Source organism: Geotrypetes seraphini, chromosome 7 (genome assembly GCF_902459505.1).
Source record: "Geotrypetes seraphini chromosome 7, aGeoSer1.1, whole genome shotgun sequence".
NCBI lineage: Eukaryota > Metazoa > Chordata > Amphibia > Gymnophiona > Dermophiidae > Geotrypetes > Geotrypetes seraphini.
The window spans coordinates 35,811,639-35,832,129 of NC_047090.1; the positions used below are offsets into that span (position 1 = coordinate 35,811,639).

Genomic DNA, 20,491 nt, shown 5'->3' on the forward strand with positions numbered 1-20,491 from the left:
TGGATGAGAAAAATATTAGCTATAGCTCTGGTCAGTGCAGAAACTACACCACTGGACTCAGATGCAGCAAATTTCAAGTTTCAGTTTATTTTTGATATTCTGCAAATCATATAAATATTTTTTTTAAAGGACTAGAAATAATAAAACAAGACAAACAGAGAAGATGAGAGAAAAATAGGAACACCCAAAACGAATAAGAATTAAACTCAATTATAGAGCATAGAAAGGGACGACGGGTGTTTAGTGAGGGGTATGAAACTAGGAGTGAAGGGGGAGCTTAAGAATATAAGGGGTACCTTTATAAGTGGCATGAAGGCATTGAGCAACATTTTACATGCATAGGTAAGCTCACTTAATCCTCCACTGCCCCAGGTACATTAGATAGATTGTGAACCCATCGGGACAGACGGGAAATTGTTTGAAGTGTCTGTATGTAAACCATTTTATACAAAAAGGTGGTATACAAGTCCCAATCCCTTTCCCAGATGTCATAATGCCTGGCAGAAACCCAATTAGTAGCAACATTCCAGAGCTCATATTGTGATGTCATAATGCCTTATTCCACCAGTGCCTAAGAGCCATCTTCCTTAGTGATGTCACAATGGCTTCATTGTTCTACACTTGGCTCACTTCTGATATTGTATTGGGGGACAGTGTGGTGCAGTGGTTAGAGCTACGGCCTCAGCACTCTGAGGTTGTGGGTTCAAACCTCATGCTGTTCCTTGTGACTTTGGGTAAATCACTTAATTCTCCACTGCCCCATGTACATTAGATAGATTGTGAACCCACCAGGACAGACAGGGGAAATGCTTGAAGTACCTGTATGTAAATCATACATACATGTATAGGTTCACTCCTGTCTCAGAGCAACTTTAACTTAGTGCAGCAGTTTTAGAGGGTGGACAGGGACAATTTTATAAAAGTGAATAGCAAAAATGTTACCTTTATAAAATAGATGTAATATAGGCACCTAGATGCATATATAGATGGAGTGGAAAGGGTAGATGTGAATCGCTTGTTCACTTTTTCAAAAAATACTAGAACCAGAGGGCATGCAATGAAACTACTAAGTAGTAGATTTAGATTTAAAACAGACTGGAGAAAATATTTCTTCACACAAAATAAACTCTGGAATTTGTCGCTGGAGAACGTAGTGAAATCAGTTAGCTTAGCAGGGTTTAAAAAAGGTTTGGATAATTTCCTAAAGGAGAAGTCCATACTCCATAGGCCATTATTGAGATGGCTTGGGGAAATCCACTGCTTATTTCTAGGAGCAGCAGTATAAAATCTGTTTTACTACTTGGGATCTAGCTAGGTACTTGGGACCTGGGTTGGCCACCGTTGGAAACAGGATACTGGCCTTGATGAACCTTCGGTCTGTCCCAGTATGGCAATTCTTATGCCCTATTATATAAATACCTCATTGAAGGAAGACAAGCTACCAGAAATCGGCTGTTGAAAAGCCCTAAGGTGAGATTCTGATAACTGTGGGAACTTTTTATCCAGTTTATTTAAGTAAATTAAGAGAAAAAAGCTGTGGTATACAACTGTAAAAATATTTGGAAGAGCAGGAACATTTACATCCATTCCAGTCTGGATTTTAAACAGGGTATAGGACGAAGACAATGCTAGCAGCATGCATAGAGTGCACATAGATACGGGAAGCGAGAAAACTGGGTTATTTCATTGAACATCTCATCAGTTTTCAATATTAGATCCTGAAAGAATAGGTAGGCTGGTTGGATACTGCCAGGAACGTGTTAGAATGGGATACATTGTTTTTAACAAAACACACATGCCAATTTGTGTTGTTAAGAGAACACACTCACTGTCTGTACTCAATTAGGGATGGGGTACACCAAGGGTTTATATTTTTAAGATCTACATATGACCTTTAAGTAGATTATTATAGAGGATGAATATATACTATAGGGATATATAGCTTATAATAGCTTACAAAAGATTCCACAACACAACCCCCACCTACATTGCTTGCAAACTGCATCAGTACACCCCCAACCGCCTCCTCCGCTCCAAAGCGAAGAGACTATGTATCCCCAAGGAAGATCTCTCCAGAAGGCACGTAAACGCTCCTACAGTCACTTTCTCCCACGAATATGGAACCAGCTGCTGCACAGATAAGATCACTGAACTCACTAATGGTCTTCCGAAAAGCAGTGAAGACCCTCCTCTTCAGCTAAAACTGATACCAGCAGACAGACTCCTTTATATATCTTCCCCACTATGCAGCCCTTCTTTTGCAACCTGTCATGTCATAAGAACATAAGAATAGCCGTACTAAGTCAAACCAATGGTACATCTAGCCCAGTATCCCGTCTTCATGTAGGCCAAGCCAAGTCACAAGTACATGGAAAAAACCCAAATAGTAGTAGTATTCCATGCTAACGTCCCATGTATGTCTCAACAGAAGACTATGGACTTTTCCTCCAGGAATTTGTCCAAACCTTTTTTTTAAACCAGCTACATTAACTGCTCTTACCACATCCTCTGGCAATGTGTTCCAGAGCTTAACTATTCTCCGAGTGAAAAATATATCTCCTCCTATTTACTGTGAATGTCTTTTCTTTGTAAACCATTCTGAGTTTCCGGGGACAAAGGATAGAAGTCGAAACAAATAAATAATGTTCCAATAATAAAGGTATATCCACTCAATAGGCTATTCAAATACTGTAATATATTTAGAAGTAGTGTTCCTAATTAAATCCAAACTTATTTGATATTACTTCATATAACTTGTGTTTAACATTCTTCAGAGACTTCAGCAATGCTACCCTTATCGGCTCAAAATTTCACTGCCAGTAGGGATTTAGTCATCCAGTCATTACCAGTCTCGTGCAATTATATTACACAATTTAAATTGAATTAATTATTATTGTATATACATATAGAAAGCCTTCTCTCACCTATCTTAAATTATGTTGTAGAAAAACTTCAGTGAATCATACTCTGATCAGGTTGATATGTCCTCAATCAAAGTATGATTTTTTTGAGGTTTTTCTACATCATAATATAAGTGAAAGAAGACTTTATATATCTATTTAAGGTTTAGTTTAGATTATTTAAAAAAAATGATAATGATATTCAAATCCCCCCCTTTCTTTTACAAAGTTGTGTTAGGCTTTTGGTTTATCGCCGGCCGCGGCAGAATTAGCTCCAATGCTCATGGAATTCCTATGAATGTCGGAGCTAATACCAGCGTTAAATAAGCCTAATGAAGTTTTGTATGGAAGGGGGGGAGTTAAATGAAATTTAAATCGTGTAATATAATTGTGTCAGACCAGTAACGATTGGATGCTTAAATCCCTACTGGCACTGAAATTATGAGCCGATGCATCGCTGAGGTCTCTGAAGAATGTTAAACACAAGTTATATGAAGTAGTATCAAATAAAAAGGTGGATTTGCTTATGATACAAATCAAGGGGATTGTGGACAAGAATAAGTTAAAACTGAACTAAAGCTATAGGATATGCACTGGACATCAAGGATCTGAACACACTTTGCTACAGAACTTACAGAGTGAAGGGTGAAAAATACAAATTAGGTGATGAAGAGGTCCGATTGGCTCCACAGAAACAGGCTGAGGAGGTTCCACATGACAACAGGAAGTAGGAATAGGTGCGCATATGTGGCGAGTGTGCCAAAAGCTTCTGGAAAAGGTTTCTGGGGCACTGATATCCATGCCAGATTCAATCGGTGATGCCACCCGTAAGTACGCTGAATGATATTAATCTATACTGATAGTTTTAGACCCTCGAGGGTCAAAACCCAGTCAGGACCCAATGAATATGCACGAGATCTATCTGCATACAGTGCGGCAATAGAAGACAAAGGCTTGCAAGACTGAGCTAATCTAATCTTCTATTTCTGCGTCGCTCATACCTAGGTAGGCTCAAGGCGACTTAAAGAGGGGAGTGAGGAAGGAGAAGGGGGAGGAGGGGTGACAGAAGAGAAGAGGAAGGAAGCAGGGGGTACAGAGAGGATACAGGTGATTAAGTGTCAAATAGATGATTTTTCCGTTTCTTCCGGAATATGGTGTAGGTAGGTTCCATCCTGGTCATTTCAGTAAGGTCATCCCAAGTTTTTACGCCTAGAAAGGTGAGCATGGAGTGGAAAACACGTTTGTATTGCAGATTTTTTGTGGAAGGGAGATTTAGAATCAATCCTGTACAATCATTAATCCTGGTGAGTGATCAGGGGAAAAGCAGCAACCCTTTCATTTTCCTCCCGTTGCTGGCCTTATCCCTTACAAGTCCTGCCTGTTAGATTCTTATTACCCAGCTGCTGCTCACATATTAATTCTTCTTCACTTTTTGATTTGGATTGTGATGTCAATCTTGTCACCATTGTTGTTTAATATACTTCTCAGTCCTCTTGCTACATTCCAATCCAATCCAATCCTTAGGGCCTCTTTTACAAAGCCGAGCTAGCAGCTGCCGCGCTGCAACAGCCCCAAAGCCCTTTAAATCTCTATGGGCTTCGGGGCCATTAACACAGCTTTGTAAAAGAGGCCGTTAGTCTTATATACCGGGTCATTCCCCTGAGGGACTCAAACCAGTTAAGAAAAGTTAACTCGGGAGGGGGGGGGGGCGCTAGAGAGCCCGAACAAGATGGAGGCTTAGGGCTAGAGCTCTCGTCCACGGCTCCGCTAATTTTACTCCCCTCGTGCACCACCGCATTTAATCGCGCTAATTACTTCGGTAAACATGCCTGCCCCTAAACAGGGAAAAATTGAGGCTGCCTTTGTAGGCACGTCCGGCGCTAAACGGCAGAAACAGGACCCGCCATCCCCTATCAAAGGCGATGCGCCTCGGCCACATGTCGACCCGGAACTCACGGTGTCGGACCACAAGAATGTGTGAATGGGGTTTATTTCTGTTTTTTTTTTCCGTTCAGAGCAGAGCAGTTACTGACTGGTTGAATGCCATCAGGATAGCATGGGCGGTGGACAAGCGACACTCAGTTTCTCTGTATACTACTCTTTATGGCTTTTTGTAATGTGTTATCTTTGAATATTAGAGGTTTAAACCACCCCATCAAAAGGAAGCGGGCACTTCTGTATTGTAAGCATCATTCTGCACATATAGTTTTTCTGCAAGAAACCAAGCTAAATTCGATTGAATCTGCTAAATTGAAACGGGATTGGGTCTCTCAATGTTTTTTCTCACCTGCAGTGTCATCTAAGGGAGGGGTGGCCATCTTACTCTCTAAACAACTTAACTACACTATAGTGCATACTTCTCATGATTCTCAGGGGAGGTGGGTCACAGTCATCCTTGACATAAACTCTCGTAGATACACTTTCTTTACGCTTTATGGCCCAAATATGCCTAACACTGATTTCTTTAGAGACTTAGCTAAAGAACTAACATCTATATCCACTGGTTACTTTGTAATGGGTGGAGACTGGAATCTGGTCTTGGATGCCCACCTTGACCGAAGATCCCACTCCTCTTACCGTTCCCCTTCTACACTTCCGCAATTGAAGCATATCATCCAGTCCTATGGACTGGCTGATGTCTGGCGTCTCTTTCACCCTAGGGATCTAGAATACACCTTCTGGTCTGCACCCCATGCTTCCGCCATGAGACTGGATTACTTTCTTCTGTCTCATTCCCTTTTACAAACTGTACGCTCATCCTCTATTCTTTCTTGCCCTCTGTCTGATCATTCCGCTGTCTCAGTCTCCTTTAATCTGTCTGCACCATCCTCTCCTACACCTACCTGGCGTCTGAATATGGCCCTCCTGGAAAATAAAGATTTTCTCACACAGGTTGCGACCTGGACTGAAGAATATTTTGCACATAATGATACCCCGGAGATAGCCTTTCAAACTATATGGGACGCTTATAAAGCATACTTGCGAGGTAGAATTATTGCGTACTCAGCCCACTTGAATAAAGAACGAAAACGGGCACTCATTACTTTGGAGAATCAAATTAAATCACTGGAGGTGGTGTATCATATTTCTCCCACTATGCCAGACTTGGCGCAGATTCGCAAGCTCAAATTCCAATACAACTCCATACTATCTGAGAGGGCAGGAGTCCTATTGTTACATGAAGGGGCTATGTATTATGAGCATCGTAATAAAGCAGGAACGCTATTGGCCAATTATCTTAAGCACAAAAAGAGAGCTGGACATATTAAGGCCCTTAAACCTGCAGGCTCTCTCATTACAGATCCTAATGCCATAGCTGATCACTTTAAATCCTTCTATGAGCGCTTATATACATCAGGGATAGACCCCTCTAAAGAGGATTTTGATGATTTCTTTCAAGGTTTGACCCCCCATACACTTCCGCCTCAACTAATTGAAAATCTGAATAAACCTCTTACAGTCTCAGAAATTGAAGTTGCTATAGCTGGGCTGAAGTCTGGCAAAGCTCCGGGAGGAGATGGCCTTCCCTTGGGATTCTATAAAACCTTTCAGACGTCTCTTCTTCCCCCATTTGTTCCGACTTTATACTGATTTTTTGGGAAAAGGAACTAGTGCTGGAACTTTCGTTGAAGCGGATATTGTAGTTTTTCCCAAACCTGGACGTGATCCCCTACTTCCAAAAAATTATAGACCGATTTCCCTACTCAATTATGATTGTAAAATCTATGCGAAACTTCTTGCAGAACGACTAGCTAGGGCTCTCCCATTGCTTATTCATCCTACTCAATGTGGTTTTGTGAAGGGCCGCCTGACGGCGGATAATTCGAGAGTATTTTGTCATGTGTTGCAGGCAGCCCGCAATATTTCCACTCCAGCGTGTGTGATGTCATTAGATGCAGAAAAAGCCTTTGACTATGTGGAGTGGAAATATTTATTTTACACACTACGGTGGTATCAGTTGGGAGATGCTTTCATTGATATGGTGCATCTTTTATATGCCAGTCCCAGGGCCAGATTGAATGTGGAGGGATATTTATCCCCATACTTCTCTCTTTCTCGGGGAACGAGGCAGGGTTGCCCTCTGTCACCGCTCCTATTTAATCTGGCCCTGGAACCTTTATTGCATAAACTTGATAATGAGCCTACAATTACAGGTATACGAGTAGGTATGACCGAGGTGCGTCTTTCTGCTTTTGCAGATGATGTGCTTCTTTATGTTTCCAATCCTAGAGATACCCTCCCGGTGATTCTCAATCTTCTTACTAGTTTTGGTCGGCTATACCATCAATTGGGACAAGACTAAGGTCCTACCCTTGAACATCTATTGTACACAAGCTATGGTTGCACCCTTCGGACTTACCTGGTGCTCCACCTCCATCAAATATTTGGGGATCCATTTTTGTAACACCTGGCAAGATACAGTGGCCCTTAATGTCAAATTATTACTTTCCAAATTACAAACATTATGTAATCAGTGGTCCCCACTCTATTTAACTTGGTGGGGCAGACTAGAAACCATCCGCATGATGTTGACTCCACAAATTCTCTACGTTCTCCAGATGTTGCCCCTGCCCCTCCCTCCTATGCTATTTAAGCAAATAGATCGAACTTTAACCACATTTTTATGGAAGGGGAAGCCCTCTCGAATTGCTTTATCTACTCTTAAGAAACCATGGAGCCAGGGTGGGGTCAATTTTCCTCACTATATACGTTATGCCACCGCAGCCTTATTGAGAGGGGCTAGTAAGTGGTTTTTACCCCAAACAAGTACTGCTATGCCTTATTGGGGTATATTGGAGAGTAATTTAGCATTACCTTATACTCTAGCAACTGCTTGCTATTCCCGGACTGTTCCCTGCTTTAAGGATTGGGAGGTGATGCACGCCACTCAACGGGCGATACTCAGTTTAGGCTATACTATGCAGTATCCCCTCTTTATGACCATCCACTCCTCTATATGGGGTAACCCAAACATTACCATAGGCTCTCGTATGGTGCATTGGCCTACATGGATAGACAGAGGAATATGGTTTATCCGAGATCTTTTGATAGATCATGCTTTCTTGACTTTTGCCCAACTGCAACTAAAATATAATATACCCTCCCATCAGGCCTATAGATATCTTCAGCTATGCCATAGTATTCATGCGGCCTATGGGCCCTCATTAGAAAAATTACAACGGGGTTCACTTTCTCTATCTGTCCTGTTGACTTCTTGGAGTACTAAACCTCATGTGATGTCTAAAATTTATGATGTTATACAAAATTCGGGTCCAGATGATTTTCTTCCTATTCAACAAATGTGGGCTCACGACCTTCAATGTGTAATAACTGAACAGCAATGGACTCAAGTCTGGTGCTTTTGCAACCGTCCTCTACACTCAGCTTCATTGAGACAATCTTTGTTTTTTGTCCTTCATAAATCACTCTGGACTCCTATTAAACAACAACGTGTGTCTCCATCCTCCTCCAATAATTGTTGGCGGTGCGAGACTCATCTTGGTACTTTTCAGCACATGCTATTTGACTGCTCCCTCGTCTCAACTTTTTGGTCAGAGATTGGAGACATAGTGAGCCAGATTCTCCCCACTCCAGCGTCCTTGTCTTATTGCCAGATCATACTGCGTTCAGTCGTACTGGATCCTCCACTTTCTCGACAGCACTCTGCTCTTTTTGACATACTCATGGGTCTGGCGATCAAAACTGTGTTACTTCACTAGAAACAGAAATCTTCAGTGCCCACATCTCAGTGGTGGAACATGGTCCTCATGTGCTACAAATATGAACTTCGATTGGCTGAATGCAGAGGGTCGCAAAAAACCCTCGGACTTATATGGTCTCCTTTGATGCATTACTGTAACTGTACATCTTGATAGCGTATATCCATATCTACCATTCACTGTTTCTATCTGTATCCTCATGCATCTTCTTATTTTTCTTTTTTTTCTTTATTGCGACTCTATATGGCACTCATTATCCCATGATTGCATGTACAACACTATAGCTGCTTTGCTCTATTGTTTCTATTGTTTATGTTTTGGTGTTCTTTTCTCAATAAAACGTTTGACTTTAAAAAAGAAAAGTTAACTCAAGGAAACATTAAATAATAGTAATAGGGCAGGGGAAATTCAACTAATGCCAACATTCAGTTATCAACTAAAATTTTCTTAAAACATCTTTCAATTATCTTTCAATTATCGGCTAAGAATTTCTTAAACAGATACGTTTTCAGAGTTTTTCTAAAGCATGTCAACAAAGAACCGCTATCAGGACTCTTCAATCTCTCCCTAAGTTTGGGGAGAGTCCCCATAGACTGGAAAACAGCTAATGTCGTTCCACTGCACAAAAAGGGTTGCAGGGCAGAGGCTGCAAACTATAGACCGGTGAGTCTCACATCAATAGTATGCAAACTCATGGAAACACTAATCAAACGTAAATTAGACGCAATCTTGGATGAGGAGAATCTACGGGATCCCAGTCAACACGGATTCACCAAGGGTAGGTCCTGCCAATCCAATCTCATCAGCTTCTTTGACTGGGTAACAAAACAGCTAGACTTGGGAGAATCCGTGGACGTCGTATACCTAGACTTCAGCAAAGCTTTCGATAAGTGTCCCGCATCACAGGCTGTTGAGCAAGATGAAATCAATGGGGCAGGGAGAAACACTAACTACATGGGTCAATGACTGGCTGAGTGGCAGACTTCAGAGGGTGGTAGTTAACGGCATCCTCTCTAAAACATCGGAGGTGACCAGTGGAGTACCGCAGGGCTCAGTCTTGGGCCCACTCCTTTTCAACATATTCATAGGGGACCTAACTCAGGGGCTTCAAGGTAAGATAACGTTATTTGCTGACGCCGCCAAACTATGCAATATAGTGAGAGACATCAATTCACCCGATAGTATGACACAGGACCTACATTTGTTGGAGCTTTGGTCCTCGACCTGGCAGCTGGGCTTCAATGCTAAGAAATACAAGATCATGTACCTCGGCAACAGAAATCCGTGCAGAACTTACACCTTGAATGGTGAGACCTTAGCTAGAATTTCAACAGAACGAGACTTGGGAGTGATCATCAGCGCAGACATGAAAACTGCTGATCATGTGGAGAAGGCTTCATCTAAGGCAAGACAGTTATTAGGTTGCATCCGCAGGAGTTTCGTCAGCCGGAAGCCTGAAGTCATAATGCCATTATACAGAACCATGGTGAGACCTCATTTGGAATACTGTGTGCAATTCTGGAGGCCACACTACCGAAAAGATGTGCTGAGAATAGAGTCGGTGCAACGGATGGCCACCAGGATGGTCTCGGGGCTCAAGGATCTATCGTACGAGGAAAGGCTGAAAAATTTGCGGCTGTACTCACTCGAGGAACGTAGGGAGAGAGGAAACATGATCGAGACGTTTAAGTATATTACCGGCCGTATCGAGATGGAAGAAGAGATTCTCTTTCTCAAAGGACCCTCAGCCACAAGAGAGCATCTGCTCAAACTCAGGGGCGGGAAATTTCATGGCGACACCAGGAAATATTTCTTCACCGAGAGAGTGGTTGATCCTTGGAACGAGCTCCCGGTGCAGGTGATCGAGGCAAACAGCGTGCAAGAATTTAAGAGCAAATGGAATGCTCATGTGGGATCCCTTAGAGCAGGGGTGTCCAATGTCGGTCCTCGAGGGCCGCAGTCCAGTCGGATTTTCAGGATTTCCCCAATGAATATACATGAGGTCTATTTGCATGCACTGCTTTCATTGTATGCTAATAGATCTCATGCATATTCATTGGGGAAATCCTGAAAACCCGACTGGATTGCGGCCCTCGAGGGCCGACATTGGACACCCCTGCCTTAGAGGGTTAAGCCAAGGGAACTTGTCACCAGGAGTAGGATCCCTAGGATAGTAGACTTGGGGGTGGGTCAGTAGAGTGGGCAGACCTGATGGGCTATGGCCCTTATCTGCTGTCATCTTCTATGTTTCTATAAGAAAGAATTCTAATATCTGAAGGGAGATCATTCCAGATTTCCAACATAGTAAATGCCATAGACTGTGAGAACCTACCTAAAGTTTGAATCCCTCTAATAGAAGGGAATATTAATTTGAATTTATGTATACTCCTAGTGGAAAGGGGTCGATGAGAGTTAAAAGAAAGGGGAAATAATGGGGGGAAAAAATCCCATATAAACACTTAAATATAACATTGGCACATTTAAACTGAACCCTCCAATACATCGGGAGCCAATGCAATGCCCTCAACAATGGAGTAACATGATCGTATTTATTTTTACCAAAAATCAATTTGGCAGCCGTGTTCTGAATAAGCTGTAATCTCTTCAAGTTACATTGAGGCATTTATTCATGACGATGATATTCTTTTGGTTTTTCCTGTTTATTCATCTACCTTAAGACTTAACACCGATTCAGCACTGTACTTTTGTAATTTCAAAATGGCTTAAGGCTCATGGTATGATTATGAATCCATCTAAAACGACTGCTTGTTGGGTTAGCGGACTGTTGCCATTACCAAAGATTGACATTCATTTGTTTGAAACCGACTTGAATCCTGTAAAATCCTTTCACTATCTGGGAGTTCATTTTGACCCTGCACGTTCTTTTGATTCCCAGATCTCACAAGTAATTAAAAAAGATTATTGGCTTTGGTGAATCAGATCAGTTAGTTCTGCTTTAGATTTTTGGGCATTACATACTTTTGGCCATGCCTTTGTTCTTTGAAAAACTGATTACTGTAATATAGTTTATTGTGGCATTTCATCAGCAAACTTACGTCGCCTGCAGACAGTTCAGAATTCAGCTGCTTGTTTTCTTTGAAAAAGCCAAACTATATGATTATATGTCACTCCTTTACGGATTCACCTAAATTAGCTGCCTGTCAGTACAGATGCCAATTTAAAATTTTATGTCTAACATTTAAATCACTTCTCTTCTCTCAGCCGGTTTATCTAGCATCAGTTACGATACCATATACCCCATCTCATGCTTTGAGGTCACTTGACTCTAATAGACTTGTCCTTCCCTCTCCCAAATTTGCCCATTATGAATCCACTCAAAAATCAGCCTACTTTTTTATTTCTCTTTTCTTATGGAAAAATTTGGTCAGCGTCCAAGTTCTTAGAGAGACAAGTGGCATTTAGCCACACGAGATGCCACCTTTTATTTGAGCAGAAAAATCATTTTTAAAGTTTAAATTTTTTGAAAACATTTTTTTTAATGGCTTTTAAATGTTCCCTTGGGGATGATTGAATAGATTAGCAGGCACATTTTTAGATATATTGTGTGATTGGTTACTTGTTTGGTTGGAATCTTTACTTTTGGTTTCTGGCGTTCCTTACTTTGCATGTATGTATAAATTGTAAGTCGCTATGACCTATTGCATTAGCGGGTTATCAAGTGGTCAATAAACTTAAACATATGCTGGAGGGGCTGTAGCTGACTGCACCATGGGTTGCCTAAATAGAGATGCTGAGTAGATCCCCTTAGGTGCAATTTGTAGCAGCCTATGAAGCCACTATACTATAGCTGTATAGCATGCATAAATACCTTGCTATATGAACACTAGTTCTAATATTCAGCCAGGCTGGTCAGCATATACAAATATGTGCTGGAACCAATAGTTCCCTTTATTGTCCCAGAGAAAATATTTCTTCTCATAATAATGTGTAATTAAACTCTGGAATTTGTTGCCAGAGAATGTGGTAAAATCAGTTAGCTTAGCAGGGTTTAAAAAAGGCTAGGATAATTTCCTAAAAGAAAAGTCCATAGAACATTATTGAGATGGCTTAGGGAAATCCACTGCTTATTCCTAGGATAAGCAGCATAAAATCTGTTTTACTACTTGGGTTCTAGCTATTTGGGACCTGGGTTGGCCACTGTTGGAAACAAGATACTGGGCTTGATGGACCTTCAGTCTGTCCCAGTATGGTGATTCTTATGTTCTTATGTAAGATGTGCTTGCTTTGGCCAGGATTTACAAGAGAGATTAAGGGAGTCATTCTCCTTCTCCTTTTCATTTTTTTTAAATTCCGCTACAAAAAAATGAAGAAAAATACAAATTTTTGGACCCATTACTTCACTGGTGGAACTCAATTACGTAGGTTTGTAAAATGCGACAACTATATGTGAAAGTGATTGTTGCTATTTTCTGGGTCTTGCCATGTCTGGGTAAGTGGAACCAACGTTTCAGCCATCATGCTGTGGCTTTCTTCAGGGTAGACATACTTTTACCCTTGGCAAACAGAGTATGCATACCCTGAAGAAAGGCACAGCATGAAGGCTGAAATGTCAGTTCTTCCAACCCAGACGGGGCGAGACCCAGAAAACAGCATCAATCATGATGCCAGCTGCAGAAGCCTAAGAGAATGTTGTGAAAGTACTCACACTCCACGTGCCAAGTTTATAGGATTCAGATATTCAATGTGTAAAATCGGATGCTTCCGCTCCATATACAGGCAAATACATGTGCACGCCTTTATATGGCATTCTTATATGTATTTTACAGAAGGTTCCATAATTGCCAGAGCCTCTGTGAAACAGTGCTGAAATTCAGCACTGGATGTCTGCATGTAAAAAGGGCCTGGGCAATATTACAAGTCATTTCTGCCTATAAAACAGTGATCTGTGCATGGGACTGGCTTTAAAAATTTTCTTATTAAGCTCTACTCTCTGTAGAAAACAACCTTCCTTTTTTAGTATCCCGAGAGTACACCTTCATAGATGGTTTTGTAACACTGAAAAAGGTTAAAATGAACACTGCAGTTATTTGTAAAATGGAATATTTTGGTTATGCACCAAACAGAATTCATGCAAGTCTGTTTCTATAAAAATCAACAAAGCATTTAATATAGAAAGTTTCCTGAGGGCTTTACAATCTTAATAAAATCTTTTAAAGCAGTCTGATTTTTATCTTTGGCAATATATTATTTAATACCTAAAAAGCTTGCAAGCCAAAAAATATATTATATGGGCTAATAGAACAAAGTCAGAGAAATGAAAATCTAGTTATCCTGTTAGCTGCAAAATAGCTGGTTAAGACCTGCTTAGGGAAAAAGCGTGTTTGGGTAAAGCCCACATTAATATATATTTTAGCATTAGACTTATCATAGAAATTTGGCAGGATGAGTTGGTAATATACATTTAGAACATGAGCTCATAGATCTGAAGCGCCACAGTTTGCCAACTGGCTACTTAAGCCTCTTTGGAAAATAATGCAGATTACAATTTATCTAATATTGCACAGACATCAAGATGAACTCGACAGCTCTACCACTTAGCTCAGCATTACGACAAATAATGCTTCTGAAAATCTGAATTGGTTTTCAATTATCTAATTCCATGTTGCCATAATGAAATAAAATACACAGCAAACAATAAAACTGTTCAACGTATGTAAGTGAACTGACATTCCAGAGCTGAAGAATAAACATATTTGGCCAAGATGAAATATATATTTTACCAAATCTCTCTGTCGCAGGATGCCTTCATTTAAGCACCCTGAGGACACACAATTGGGGCCTCTTCTATAACAGAACCTAGGAGACTAGTATAAACTGGCATTATGCATGTTTAATTGGGAGCCCCACCCATGTATATATCCATCTTGTGAAGCTAAGAAAGTATTTGCAAAATGGACTTAAGATAGCATATGTGGAGCAGCATTTTCAAAAGGACATCTAAAGTCAGAATTGGGATGTCCTGCACAGAACCAAAAAGCACAGTTACTTACCGTAACAGGTGTTATACAGGGACAGCAGGCAGATATTCTTGACTAATGGGTGACGGCACCGACGGAGCCCCGGTACGGACAATTTTAGAGTGATTGCACTCTAAGAACTTAGAAAGTTCTAGTTAGGCCGCACCGCGCGTGCGCGAGTGCCTTCCCGCCCGACGAAGGCGCGCGGTCCCCAGTTAGGATAAGCCAGCTAAGAAGCCAACCCGGGGAGGTGGGAGGGACGCAAGAATATCTGCCTGCAGTCCCTGGATAACACCTGTTACGGTAAGTAACTGTGCTTTATCCCAGGACAGGCAGGCAGCATATTCTTGACTGATGGGTGACCTCCAAGCTAACAAAAAGAGGGATGAGGGAAGGTTGGCCATTAGGAAAACAAATGTTGTAAAACAGATTGTTCGAAGTGTCCATCCCGTCTGGAGAATGCATCCAGACAATAGTGAGATGTAAAAGTATGAACTGAGGACCAAGTAGCAGCCTTGCAGATTTCCTCAATGGAAGTGGAACGGAGGAAAGCTACAGACGCTGCCATAGCTCTAACCTTGTGGCCCGTGACAGAACCTTCCAGTGTCAGGCCCGACTGAGCATAACAGAATGAAACGCAAGCAGCAAGCCAATTGGATAGGGTGCGTTTAGATACAGGATGACCCAACTTGTTAGGATCAAAGGACAAAAACAGTTGAGGAGATGATCTGTGAGGTTTGGTGCGTTCAAGATAGTAAGCCAGAGCACGTTTACAGTCCAAGGTATGCAAAGCCTGTTCACCTGGATGAGTATGAGGCTTTGGAAAAAATACAGGTAGGACAATGGACTGATTAAGATGAAAGTCAGACACAACCTTAGGGAGAAACTTTGGATGTGTACGGAGGACCACCTTATCATGGTGAAAAACAGTGAAAGGTGGATCGGCCACTAGTGCATGCAGCTCACTGACCCTCCTGGCAGAAGTGAGAGCTATAAGGAAGACCACTTTCCAAGTAAGAAATTTGAAATGCGCTGTGGCCAAAGGTTCAAAAGGAGGCTTCATTAAAGCAGAAAGAACCACATTGAGATCCCAGACTACAGGAGGGGGCTTAAGAGGTGGTTTCACATTGAAAAGGCCCCTCATGAACCTAGAAACCAAAGGATGAGCCGAGAGGGGTTTTCCATGAATTGGCTCATGAAAGGCAGAAATGGCACTAAGAAGAACTCTGATGGAAGTAGATTTGAGACCAGAGTCAGACAAGGAAAGAAGATAGTCCAACACCATTTCCACTGCCAGAGACAAGGGATTATGGTGATGGCAGAGGCACCAGGAGGAAAACCGAGACCACTTCTGTTGATTAACACTGAAGCGTGGTCGGTTTCCTGGAAGCATCAATGATAGAACGGACAGGTTGGGAAAGGAGTGAGTAAGCCGAAGTCAGCCCGAGAGATACCAAGCTGTCAGGTGCAGAGACTGTAAGTTGAGATGCAGTAGTGTCTGCTGATGCTGAGTAAGCAGAGAAGGAAACAGTGGAAGAAGTATGGGTTCCCTGGAACTGAGTTGAAGTAGAAGGGAGAACCAATGCTGCCTGGGCCACCGTGGAGCGATGAGAATCATGGTGGCTCGTTCCCTCCTGAGCTTGAACAATGTCCGCAGCATGAGCGGTAGAGGAGGAAATGCATATAGGAAGAGATTGGTCCAATCTAGGAGAAATGCATCCGCTGCCAGACGGTGAGGAGAGTAGAGTCTGGAGCAAAACAGGGGCAGCTGATGATTGCAAGGAGCTGCAAAAAGGTCCACTTGAGGAGTGCCCCATTGAGCGAAAATGGACTGGAGAGTCAAAGGGTCGAGAGTCCATTCGTGAGGTTGGAGAATTCTGCTGAGATTGTCTGCTAAGGAATTCTTTTCTCCTTGAATGTAGACAGCCTTCAGGAATAAGTGACGAGCTGTTGCCCAAGACCAGATCCTTTGGGTTCCTGACACAACAGGCGAGAGCCCATCCCTCCCTGTTTGTTGATGTAGTACATTGCAACTTGATTGTCTGTGCAAATGAGAAGTACTTGAGGAGAGAGAAGATGTTGAAAAGCCTTGAGGGCATAAAACATTGCTCGGAGTTCCAGGAAATTGATGTGGTGTTTCTTTTCCTGGGCAGTCCAAAACCCCTGAATTTGGAATTCGTTCAGGTGAGCTCCCCAGGCATAAGGGGATGCGTCTGTGGTGATCACAAAATGATGAGGAGGTAGATGGAACAGTAGACCTCTGGAAAGATTTGAAGATGTCAACCACCAAAGAAGCAACTGTCGAAGAGACGAGGTCACAGATATGTGTTGTGAACAAGGATCTGTCGCTTGTGACCACTGAGTCGCTAGGGTCCATTGAGGAGTACGCAGGTGGAGACGTGCGAAGGGGGTGACATGTACTGTGGAGGCCATGTGCCCCAAGAGCACCATCATGTGATTTGCAGAGATGGTAGTCTGCTGAAACACCTGCTGACAGAGATGAAGGATGGTTTGAAGGCGGTTTGATGGAAGAAACGCCCTCATCAGAACAGTGTCCAGAATGGCTCCAATGAACTGAAGTCGCTGAGTTGGAATGAGGTGCGACTTGGGCAGATTGATTTCGAACCCCAACAGGCGAAGGAAGTGAATGGTCTGATTGGTGGCAAGCAGAACAGCCTGAGGTGTATGAGCTTTGATCAGCCAGTCGTCCAGATAAGGGAAGACTTGAAAGTTGTGAGAGCGAAGATAGGCCGCTACCACAATTAGGCATTTGGTGAACACCCTGGGAGAGGAGGCCAAACCGAAGGTTAACACCTTGTACTGATAATGATGTTGGTTGATAAGAAATCGTAGGAATTGCCTGGACGTCAGATGGATAGGAAAGTGTGTGTAAGCCTCTTTGAGATCGAGGGAGCATAGCCAGTCGTCCTGAGAGAGAAGAGGGTAGAGGGTGGCAAGAGAGAGCATTTTGAACTTCTCCTTGACCAAAAATTTGTTGAGATCTCTGAGATCTAAGATAGGTCGGAGGTCTCCGGTCTTTTTGGGAACTAGAAAGTACCTGGAGTAAAATCCCTGACCTCTCTGATCTGGAGGAACTTCTTCGATGGCATTGAGAAGAAGGAGGGATTGAACCTCTTGAGCGAGAAGGAGGGACTGAGACTTGTTGGAAGCAGACTCTTTTGGCAGGCCTAACGGCGGAGGAGTCTGAAAATTGAGGGAGTAGCCGTGGGCTATGATCGAGAGCACCCACTGGTCGGTGGTGATTACTTCCCATTGAGAGTGAAAAATGTTTAGTCGACCTCCTATGGACTGTGGAAGAGGACGGGAGGGAGGAAGACTGGCAATGCCCTGGAGAAGGGAGTCAAAAGGGCTGAGTCGGCTTAGTCTGAGTGACAGGCTTGATAGCAGGCTGCTGTTGCTGACGAGCCTGTTGATGTTGTTTCCGTTGCCTCCGAGGTTGAGGAGGATGAGGCTGAACCAGCCGAGCAGAAAACCGCCTCTGATATGAAGGTTGTTGTCTAAAAGGACGAGGAGGAGGAGGCTTCTTTTTATTTTTCAACAAGGTATCCCACCTCGTCTCATGGGCAGAGAGTTTTTGAGTGGTGGTATCCATAGACTCTCCAAACAGTTCGTCACCCAGGCAGGGGGCATTGGCAAGGTGGTCCTGGTGGTTCACATCAAGGTCTGAGACTCGTAGCCATGCTAATCGTCTCATCGCCACAGACATAGCCGTGGCACGGGATGTAAGTTCAAAAGTATCATAGATGGAACGGACCATAAACTTCCTGAGTTGCAGAAGACTGGAAGTGCATTGCTGAAATGCAGGAAGTTTACGGTCAGGAAGATACTTTTGAAAAGAGGCCGCTTGTTGAATCAGATGTTTCAGGTAAAAAGAGAAGTGAAATGCATAATTACCTGAACGGTTGGCCAACATTGCATTTTGGTAAAGCCTTTTTCCAAATTTATCCATGGCCTTGCCCTCTCTACCAGGAGGGACAGAGGCGTACACACTAGAGCCTGCCGATTTTTTGAGGGTTGACTCCACCAGCAGAGATTCATGGGGCAGCTGGGGTTTGTCAAACCCTAGTATGGGAATCACTTTATAAAGAGATTCCAGCTTCCTAGGGGCTCCTGGAACGGTTAGAGGGGTTTCCAAATTTTTATAAAAAGTTTCCCTCAAGATGTCATGGAGGGGTAACTTCAAAAATTCTTTAGGAGGCTGGTCGAAATCCAAAGCATCAAGAAATGCCTTGGATTTTTTAGAGTCAGACTCTAGAGGGATGGAAAGGGTGTCTGACATTTCCTTAAGAAATTTGGTGAAGGACGAGTGCTCTGGCTTGCTAGCAGGATCCTGCACCGATGGATAATCCTCATCTGAAGAATAATCTGCCTCGGTACCGAGAGGGTCGTCAGAATCATCCCACAAATCAGGGTCCCGTACCGATGAAAGACGGCCCTGAGAAAGGGGAGTAGAAGGCTCGGTATGCTTGGTCTTGCGCACCGACTTACCTGATCGCATGGACACCGTACCGGGTGACTGTACAGCGGTACGGGTGTCAGAGAACGGCACCGGCTCAGAAGTTGAGTAAGCGGTGCATCGAAGAGACTTTGGTTCTGCCGAGAGAACCGGCATAGAGACAAATTTTTGCGGTGCCGATAACGTCGATGCCGACAGAATAGGCTGTTCGACCATCGGCACCGAAGGCTCAGTAGGTACCGACACTGGAAGGTGTGGAGTTAAGAGAGCCGGGAGCAAGTGTTATAATTGCTCCTTAAGTTGGGTCTGAAGGATGGATGCTATTCTCTCATCCAAAGACGGGCCCGATGGCACCGGTACCAGTTTTTTTTTGCTCGGTACCTGCGGTGCAACTCGACGCTCAGGCGAAGTCGATGCCGATGAAGAGGCAGTGACTTCAATGGGAGCGGAGCGTTTGCGGGGCCGGCGCGCAGTCTGCAGGACTTGACTCACTGCTTGTTCGACTGGCAGGCCAAGGACAGTAGGGGATGGCTTCTTAGCTGGCTTACCTACAGGGTGCGACACCGAGGATGGATCTTGCAGTGTCGAAGTCACCGGTGCCGATTTGGAGGAAGTTGTCGGTGTCGATGTCGGGGAAACTTCCATGGCGGCCCCGAAAAGAATCCGCTGTTGAATTTGGCGGTTCTTTAGAGTTCTCTTTTGGAGAGAACTGCAGCGGGTGCACGTTTCAGCCCTATGGTCCAGACCCAGACACTGAAGGCACCACTTGTGTGGGTCGGAAAGGGAAATAGGACGTGCACACCGCTGACACTTCTTAAAACCCGGTGAAGGGGGCATGAAGGGAAAAACGGCCGTAGCAAAATCGAAGCCCGAGGCTTCGATGGTGCCAACAGGCCCCGCCGGGGCCGACCGGAAAAAAATCGGAAAAAATTATATTTTAATTTTTTTAAGAAAAGAAAGAAAACAAGAACGTGAACACTTCACGACAAGAAAAAACGCGCGAGCGGGAAGGCGAGAAAAAATTTTCCAACAGCCGTTGGAAATACGCGTCTTCTTAGCTCCGCGGAAACTAAGAAACTGGGGACCGCGCGCCTTCATCGGGCGGGAAAGCACTCGCGCACGCGCGGTGCGGCCTAACTAGAACTTTCTAAGTTCTTAGAGTGCAATCACTCTAAAATTGTCCGTACCGGGGCTCCGTCGGTGCCGTCACCCATCAGTCAAGAATATGCTGCCTGCTTGTCCTGGGATAAAAAAAAGTCCATCTCAGATCCATTTTTGAATAGGAAATACTCGTACTTTGGGGTTTCCTGTTTGAAATGAGAGCTGAAGTAGAAACTTGACTATGGGTCTCCTGTTTACAGTAGAGAGTTACACGGGGACAGAAATCCCACCCGTCTCCTCTCCGTCCCCGCAAGG

The 20,491-nt window shown here is 43.4% G+C and overlaps 1 protein-coding gene across 4 annotated transcripts in view; it reads right to left on the reverse strand.

Annotated features, from left to right (window-relative positions):
• The window catches only part of LRRIQ1 (leucine rich repeats and IQ motif containing 1), a 289,414-nt gene that overhangs the window by 125,920 nt on the left and 143,003 nt on the right, over positions 1-20,491 (reverse strand). The gene's annotated exons all lie outside the window — the stretch shown is intronic.